Raw genomic sequence first — 7,239 nt, 5'->3', positions numbered from 1 at the left:
CTTCATACAAGATCTTGCCACAACCTATCATGTTTCTAAAATTTTCATTGACATTAAACATAATAAAAAAAATAACCATCATGCCTTTGAATATCCCTTTAGGCCGAAACACATTCAATAAAGAAATAACCTATTCTTTTCATGTATTTTAAATATTCATCATCACTACACATATTCTTATTACACAACCATAAAAAAAATCAAACCCAACAACACAAACCCATGCATAAAATTATAAGAAAACACTCCATCAATCCATGAACATCATATCATTAGGGTTATAGATTTGATACCTCTCTTGATTGTAAAATCAAGAATACAACATGATCAACACCCAAACTTCACCACCCCTTGTTCAAGCCTAGGGGTTTTTTTTTTTGAAATCCACCATGAGGAGGAGAAAGAATCCAACCACACACAACAATAAAACAAAGTCAATATCATATAATCAAGAAAAGAGATTAGACAAATAAAATCACAAGAAAACATACAATAGACTTGGTTCCTCTTCTCCTTCTTCTTCTTTCTTCCTTTCTTTCTTCTTCTCCTTCTCTCTCTAACACGCCACACTCTCTCTCTCTATCTCTCTCTCTAGGTCACAGCAGCCACAAAAAGAAATGCTCTCCTCTTCCTTTCCTTTCCCCTTTATTTCAATTCTCTCAATAAAGCCTCACCAACATAAAATGGTAAGTTTCCTACTTCCATTTTATTTTCTCTTAATTTTCTTATTATTTTCTTTTATGATAATTGATATAAAAGAATAAAGGGTGATCACATTCCTATCCTAAAATAGCTAGTTTCTTCAAATTTTTTATTTTATTGCCTTAGAAAATAAATGGAAAAACAATCCCTTTCCCACTACACACTACACACTACATGTCCAAGCACCTTCCTTTCCTTTTTTTATCATGTTAATTAACTAAAATAAATCTAATAAAGGAAAAAGTGTGTAGAAAATCTACACATGTGTACCATGCTACCATGCACTAGCACACACTAAATCACTAGGGTGCATCACTATCTACCATGCACCTTAGTGCATTCAACCAAATCTCACATAATCACATCAATTGTCACACTTATTTAAAATGTAACACTAATAGTAAAATAAACATGTTACACAATTATTCACATATTAAAATAAATAACCAAACAAACAATTAACAAATTTAACTTCAAAAAGGTTATACCAAACAATTTTAACAATTAAATAAAATAACAAGCAATCAAATAAAACAAACAACAACTAAATAAAATAAACAACATTTAAATAAAACAATTCATCACACTTAACATTTAAATAAAATAAAACACAAAATTTAAATAATCTAAAAAAAAAAATTTGGTGCACTACATATAGAAATAACCACCTCTTGTTTCTGGAGCGTAGCCAGCAAAAATGCACACTTTCGACCTTGATTCAACTTTCCCAGATTCAGGTCTAAGAACATGAGCAGGACAACCCTAAATGAAGAAATGGTGCAAACTAGGTTTGTTTCCATTCCACAGTTCTAGTGGCATTTTGCTAATAGTCTTAGATGGGACTACATTCAAAATGTACGTCGCTGTTTGAAGTGCATATCCCCATAATGAGAGAGGAAGTGAAGAGTATCTTAACATAGACATGACCATGTCCAACAAGGTCCTGTTTCTTCTTTCAGAAACACCATTTTGGAGTGGCGTTTCTGGTGCTGTGAGTTGGGATATAATACCATGCTCCAGCAAGAAATCTTTGAATTCTAAATCCAAATATTTTCCACCTCGATCAGATCAAAGTGTCTTTAGAGTCTTACATAACTGCTTCGTAGCCTCAGCTTTGAATTCTTGAAACTTACCGAAGGTTTCAGATTTCCTAAGCATTGGGTAAGTATGACCATATCTTGAGTAATCATCAATAAAAGTGACGAAATACTGATACCCACCTCTTGCTTGTACATTAATTAGATCACAGACATTGTTGTGTACAAGCTCCAAAGGTTTTTTTTGGCTCTATTGCCTTTCACTCAGAAAGGATGTTTGGTCATTTTTCCTTCTAGACAAGATTCACAAACCGGAAGAGTTTCGACTCTTAGTTCTCTCAAAGGTCCGCCTTTTGTTAATCGATTTATCCTATCTAGACCTATATGACCAAGTCTAAGATGCCAAAGATATGTGTCATCTTCGTTTGAAACTTTTTGTCTTTTGTTACCTTGCGGTTTTGCTAAATAATTCTAAATTATTGAGTGTTCGTTCATTTTAATTAAAGTGATAAAGTCCAAATATTCAATTGCATGTCTAAAGAAAAAATTAAGAATATCAAATTATAAATAAAATATTCTAAAGTCATTACATGCAATAAAATTCCAAATTAACTAAAAAATGAACTAAGCATTGTTCAAACAATAACAAAGTTTTTCTTTTAATAAAACTAAAGAATTTAAAAAAACTGGACTTTCTTTAATGCTTTCTTGAACTATATGTTTTTCCTCATTTCCTCTTCAACTTTTTGTCTCCATCTGCAAGTTCCTCTTGATCGCTCAAGTTTCTGTAAAGAAGAACAAATAACAAAAAATATGATTAGTGGTTTCTAAATCAAAGATTTAGAACCTTATGTATCATAATCCACTATTAAGCCTAAGGTAAAGGTAAATCATATCTACCTTTTTTGTGATTGTGGTCTTGTTTGTAAATCCTCAAAGGCAGCATCCCACAAATCACGAGCATATTCAATGTGTTCGAACTTTTTCCTTAGCTTCTCTTCCACGGTACTAAGACAATAAAATCTCGCCATGTGATCTGATCTCATCCAATCAACATATTTCTCATGTTCCACTTTTCTTGCATCTCAAGATGGTAGAGGAGGTCTCTTATCATTATAGATATGTTTAAGATTTTTTGCCAGAAAAACGAACAAATTTGAATTTTCCCATCCATCTTCATCCTCTTCAATCATTTTTACTATCTTTATATGGTCATCAATCTTTTTATTCATTGTCGGGCATGTTATAGGAATATAATTGGGTGGCAACATTTTTTAACTGAAAATAAAACACAATAATATTATCTATTGAAAAAAAATATCAATGTTTTGGAAAGTAAACATGATGCATGAATGCAACAATTAAAACATATAAATTAACATTTACTTTTCCACGATAAAACTACCCAACAAATAAAGTGCCGCCTTACGGTCGATAAAGTTAAATTCAGATATGTTATAAGACAATCTTATCTTTATAATTTAAAACTTAAAATAACTCTTTATTTTCTCTTTTAAATATAAAGTACCGCTGGTTTGTTCAAGATGTAATTATCCACCACAAAAGCTTAATTACATCATTGTAAGTGTAACTCATTATTTTGGAATTCATGACATAACTTAGAGAGTGCCACCTTAGGGTCGGTCACTTCCTCCTATCTTCGTAAGAAGCCAACCTTTGTATTGATATGTCTAGAAATCTTCCTTAGGGTGACGAAAACAAATCCCCCTCGAGGCCCTATTCATATCTCACAATGTTGTACTAATAATGGAGACCATAGGTCACATTGAGATGTTCACCTTCTCCCACTTACTATTTTAGATTAATGTGTTTTATTAAACTAATCCATCAATTGTACATTAATTACTAGTTTATTAATAACCCTATGAATGTAATTAATTACAAAAAAGCATAATTATAAAAGATCCTGCTTCTATAATTAATGTGATCTAAATAATTACCCATTACATTCATCTAACTTTACTAAAATGCTTTTTACATAAAGTTGGTTATCTTAAAGGCCTATAAAAAACTATTGCCTTTATTATGGTTTGATTTACAAAGTTTTAATTAATTTAATAGTTAGTAGTTTACATACAATTTATTTCACCAAAAATAATTCATTTAAACAAATAGGACAATCCTAGATAATCATGTTTCTAAAAAATGCATGTTTAATGAGAAATTGTGTGGGGTTTCATGAATGACATGTAATTGACTACTGCATGATCATGTTATTAATAAAACATCAATGAACATTTATTTAAATAAATAATTAAAAAATAAATGATGAACCGTGTACTAATGAGTATTTCTAAGATTTACAACCCATTGAAAAAATTAGAAATAAAATTACAATCTAAGCCTATGTAGCGTTCAAGACTTTCCAAGAATGCTCCTCCTCTCCTTTAGGCTTTCTTGCTAATCTTTAGGAACTTTGTTTTGCCCAACTTATTAATGAGAAATAAATTTTCTAATTAATTTATTTAATTAAAACTAACTTTTAATTAAATAAACATTTTTGTCATCTGTTTAATTTAGTTGAATTTAAATAATTAAATAATAAAATTTAAATAATTATTTAAACTTAAGATATTAAAATATCTTAACCAACTAAAGATATTTTATTTTCTAATACAATAAAATAAGACAATTAAACTTTTAAATTCAAATAATTTAAAAATTAATTAAATAAAAGATATTTTGTAACAACTTAGGAACCCTATGACCGGTGGCACAAGGTGCCATGGGCACAAGTGCATGGCTGGGCAGACTGGCTAGCACGCAGGTGTGCACATGGCAGGGGCCAGGCGCATGGCCGCGGGCGGGGCCCGGACATGCACTGGGTGCACAAGGAGCTCCTCGAAAGGTGCTATGTGCACGAGGCGCTGCTTGTGGGAGGCACTAGGGGTGCGCGTGAGGGAGCAGGGGCTCGGGCTAGGTGTCGCACGCGGGAGCTCGGGGCCTGGGTGCACGCGTGGGTGAGTCAGCCACAAGGCTTGTGCTTGTTGCTAAGGCTCGGGCCCTTGGCTCAGGTCCTTCAAATTTTCTTTGTGTACAAATTTTTAATTTAAATTTCAAGAAATTAAAATAACAAAAATCCTATGCCCTTTATGGCTTACACAAGATCTAGAAAAACAATAAAATTCCTAACCCAATAGCACCATATAATTAACGATCCATCATTCAACCATACAATCAAAAAGCATATCAATCCATTCAATATACATATCATCATACATATAACAAATGCAAGAAACCCACACAGTATTTAATATATATATATGTGTACGCCTTGAAAATCAACACGAACCTTGTTGAGACAACTCGGGTACAGCGAGCTAATAAAAAGTCGTAATCAATGCACCACGTTTTCACCTCTCATCCGAGGATGTTCGGTGCCATCCCATATACAAATAGCTCGAGCTGATGAGACATTTAGCAACCTATCACCTGGAACCATTTTGTGTAATATGACATCAAAAGGCACGAGCTAACATTACGTTAAGCTCATGGTACGCCAAAGGTCTGACGTACCTCTGGGTCTTTATAAAGTTGACCTCACAATATAAACGTGGATAAAACAGACATCATGTGTCTGTTTTATTCCCGAATTCCCGGTTACGCAATATAAACATGCGTGATCAGACACCAAACGCCTGATTTAGGCCATGCGGCCCACTACCTTTTTTTTATCTGTTGATTAGACCATACTTCAATGTAAAATTTAGATATGAATCACAATGTTGTAGAGATGATGTGAAGGATCAAGAGATCACGGGAAGACCCTAATACCTACCCAGAGATCATTCTCCTATAAATACCCAGATCCTGGGTAGTGCAAGGGGTGGGATTCTTTCTGTAATGCAAATACTCTATAAAAATAGAGAGAAGTTTATAGCAAAAATATTGACTCGTGGACTAGGGAGATGTTAACATCCAAACCACGTAAAAAGGAGTGATCATTTTCTTTGCAGCTAATTTCCAACATCCTTGAGCATTATCATTTTCTTAGTACGGTTTATCATTAAGCACTAATCCATCCAAGTTATTCATATAATTCATTGTTGATGAAAAATCGTGTCAACAGTTTGGTGCTTTCATTGAGAGGTTTTAGATTAGTGTTATCACAAAAAGTTCATCATGGTGGTCACTCACTCAAGGCACGGTAACGAAACAGATCAGCATGGTGGGCAGGAGGCTCACCATACTGCTGTATCCGATGAACAAAACCCAGAGATTCAGCAACGATCAGGGAAGCAGCCGATGGGCCATGATGACACCGGAAGTTCAGTGCCTCTACCGCCAAACCCGAACTCGGGTTACCTGACGGCGGTGGAGATGGAAAACATGCAGTTGAGGAGCCATCTAGCCAAAGCAAATAAGAAAATCGAGGAAGTCTTGGCCTGGCTACCCTCTCTTGCGACCAACGTTAACGTCGGAAAGAGGCAAAGCAGGACCCACAAGTCCCGCCGGGATAGTCGGCCCAGGCCCAGTCGATCGGTCAGAACCTCAACCCCGAGTTTTGCGCCCATGTCGCACCATCGTCAGGAAACTATGTTTGATGATTTTCCCAGGGACCATCAACAAGTCAGCCGGCTAGTTAGAACTTCAACCCCAAGTTCGACTCCATCATCGAATGCACCCAGGAGAGCTCGCGACGGTTCAAGAAGGAGATCTGGGGGGAGCTCGCGTGGCCAGCCTGCTCCGGCTAGCCCCCGCGTGCAGAGATCGGATCACCAGACGCAGAGGGTTGGAGGCGCTGGAGCAGAGACCGCGGACTAGTTTGGTCGGACCTGATGGAACTAGAATTACATCACCGATCAGACATCCTCCTTTGCCGATAAGATATCCATCTCTTCCTCATCCTGCCCGAGACATTCCTGCATACGAAAACAACAGGGGGAACCTTCCTCCCGCTGTTCCTGCTCATCCCCCATGAGCACACGGAAATGTCCCAGATCCTCTCCTTCAACAGTAGGCTATGAGCTTCTCTAATGGGAGTATTGGACCGAAAGCCACCGAAGTGGCAGATCTGCTGGAGACTTGAGAAATCATCTAAGTTCAGCACAAAGCCCTCGAGCTGCCCCGCGGACCAACCTTCGAGATCGCCTCAACTCGCAAAGGGGAGATCCGACCATAAATGAAAGTCATGCTCGCCGAGAGGATGGTCCTTCTGAAATACGTGACAACGGGAATGTCCCACCAAACCAAGCTCAAGCTTGGAGGGATAATAACCTGCCTAACGTGTACAATGGGACGGGAGCTGTTGAACAGCCCCAGAACAACCAAGGGATCAAATACCAAACCCTCGAAAGGTTAGCTCAGATGGAGGACCTAATGAAGAGACTCTTATCAGAAAAGGGAAAAGATGAATACGACTCGGGGGATGAGCTCGAGTTGTTTGCCCCTAACATCGCAGCAATGGTGTACCCGCCGGGTTTCAGGATGCCCCATCTATCCAAATTTGATGGGGATGGAGATCCGTCGGATCACTTGG

This window comes from Humulus lupulus, chromosome 2, assembly GCF_963169125.1.
Source record: "Humulus lupulus chromosome 2, drHumLupu1.1, whole genome shotgun sequence".
NCBI classification, from domain to species: domain Eukaryota; kingdom Viridiplantae; phylum Streptophyta; class Magnoliopsida; order Rosales; family Cannabaceae; genus Humulus; species Humulus lupulus.
Note: the sequence above shows the minus strand (reverse complement) of the source record.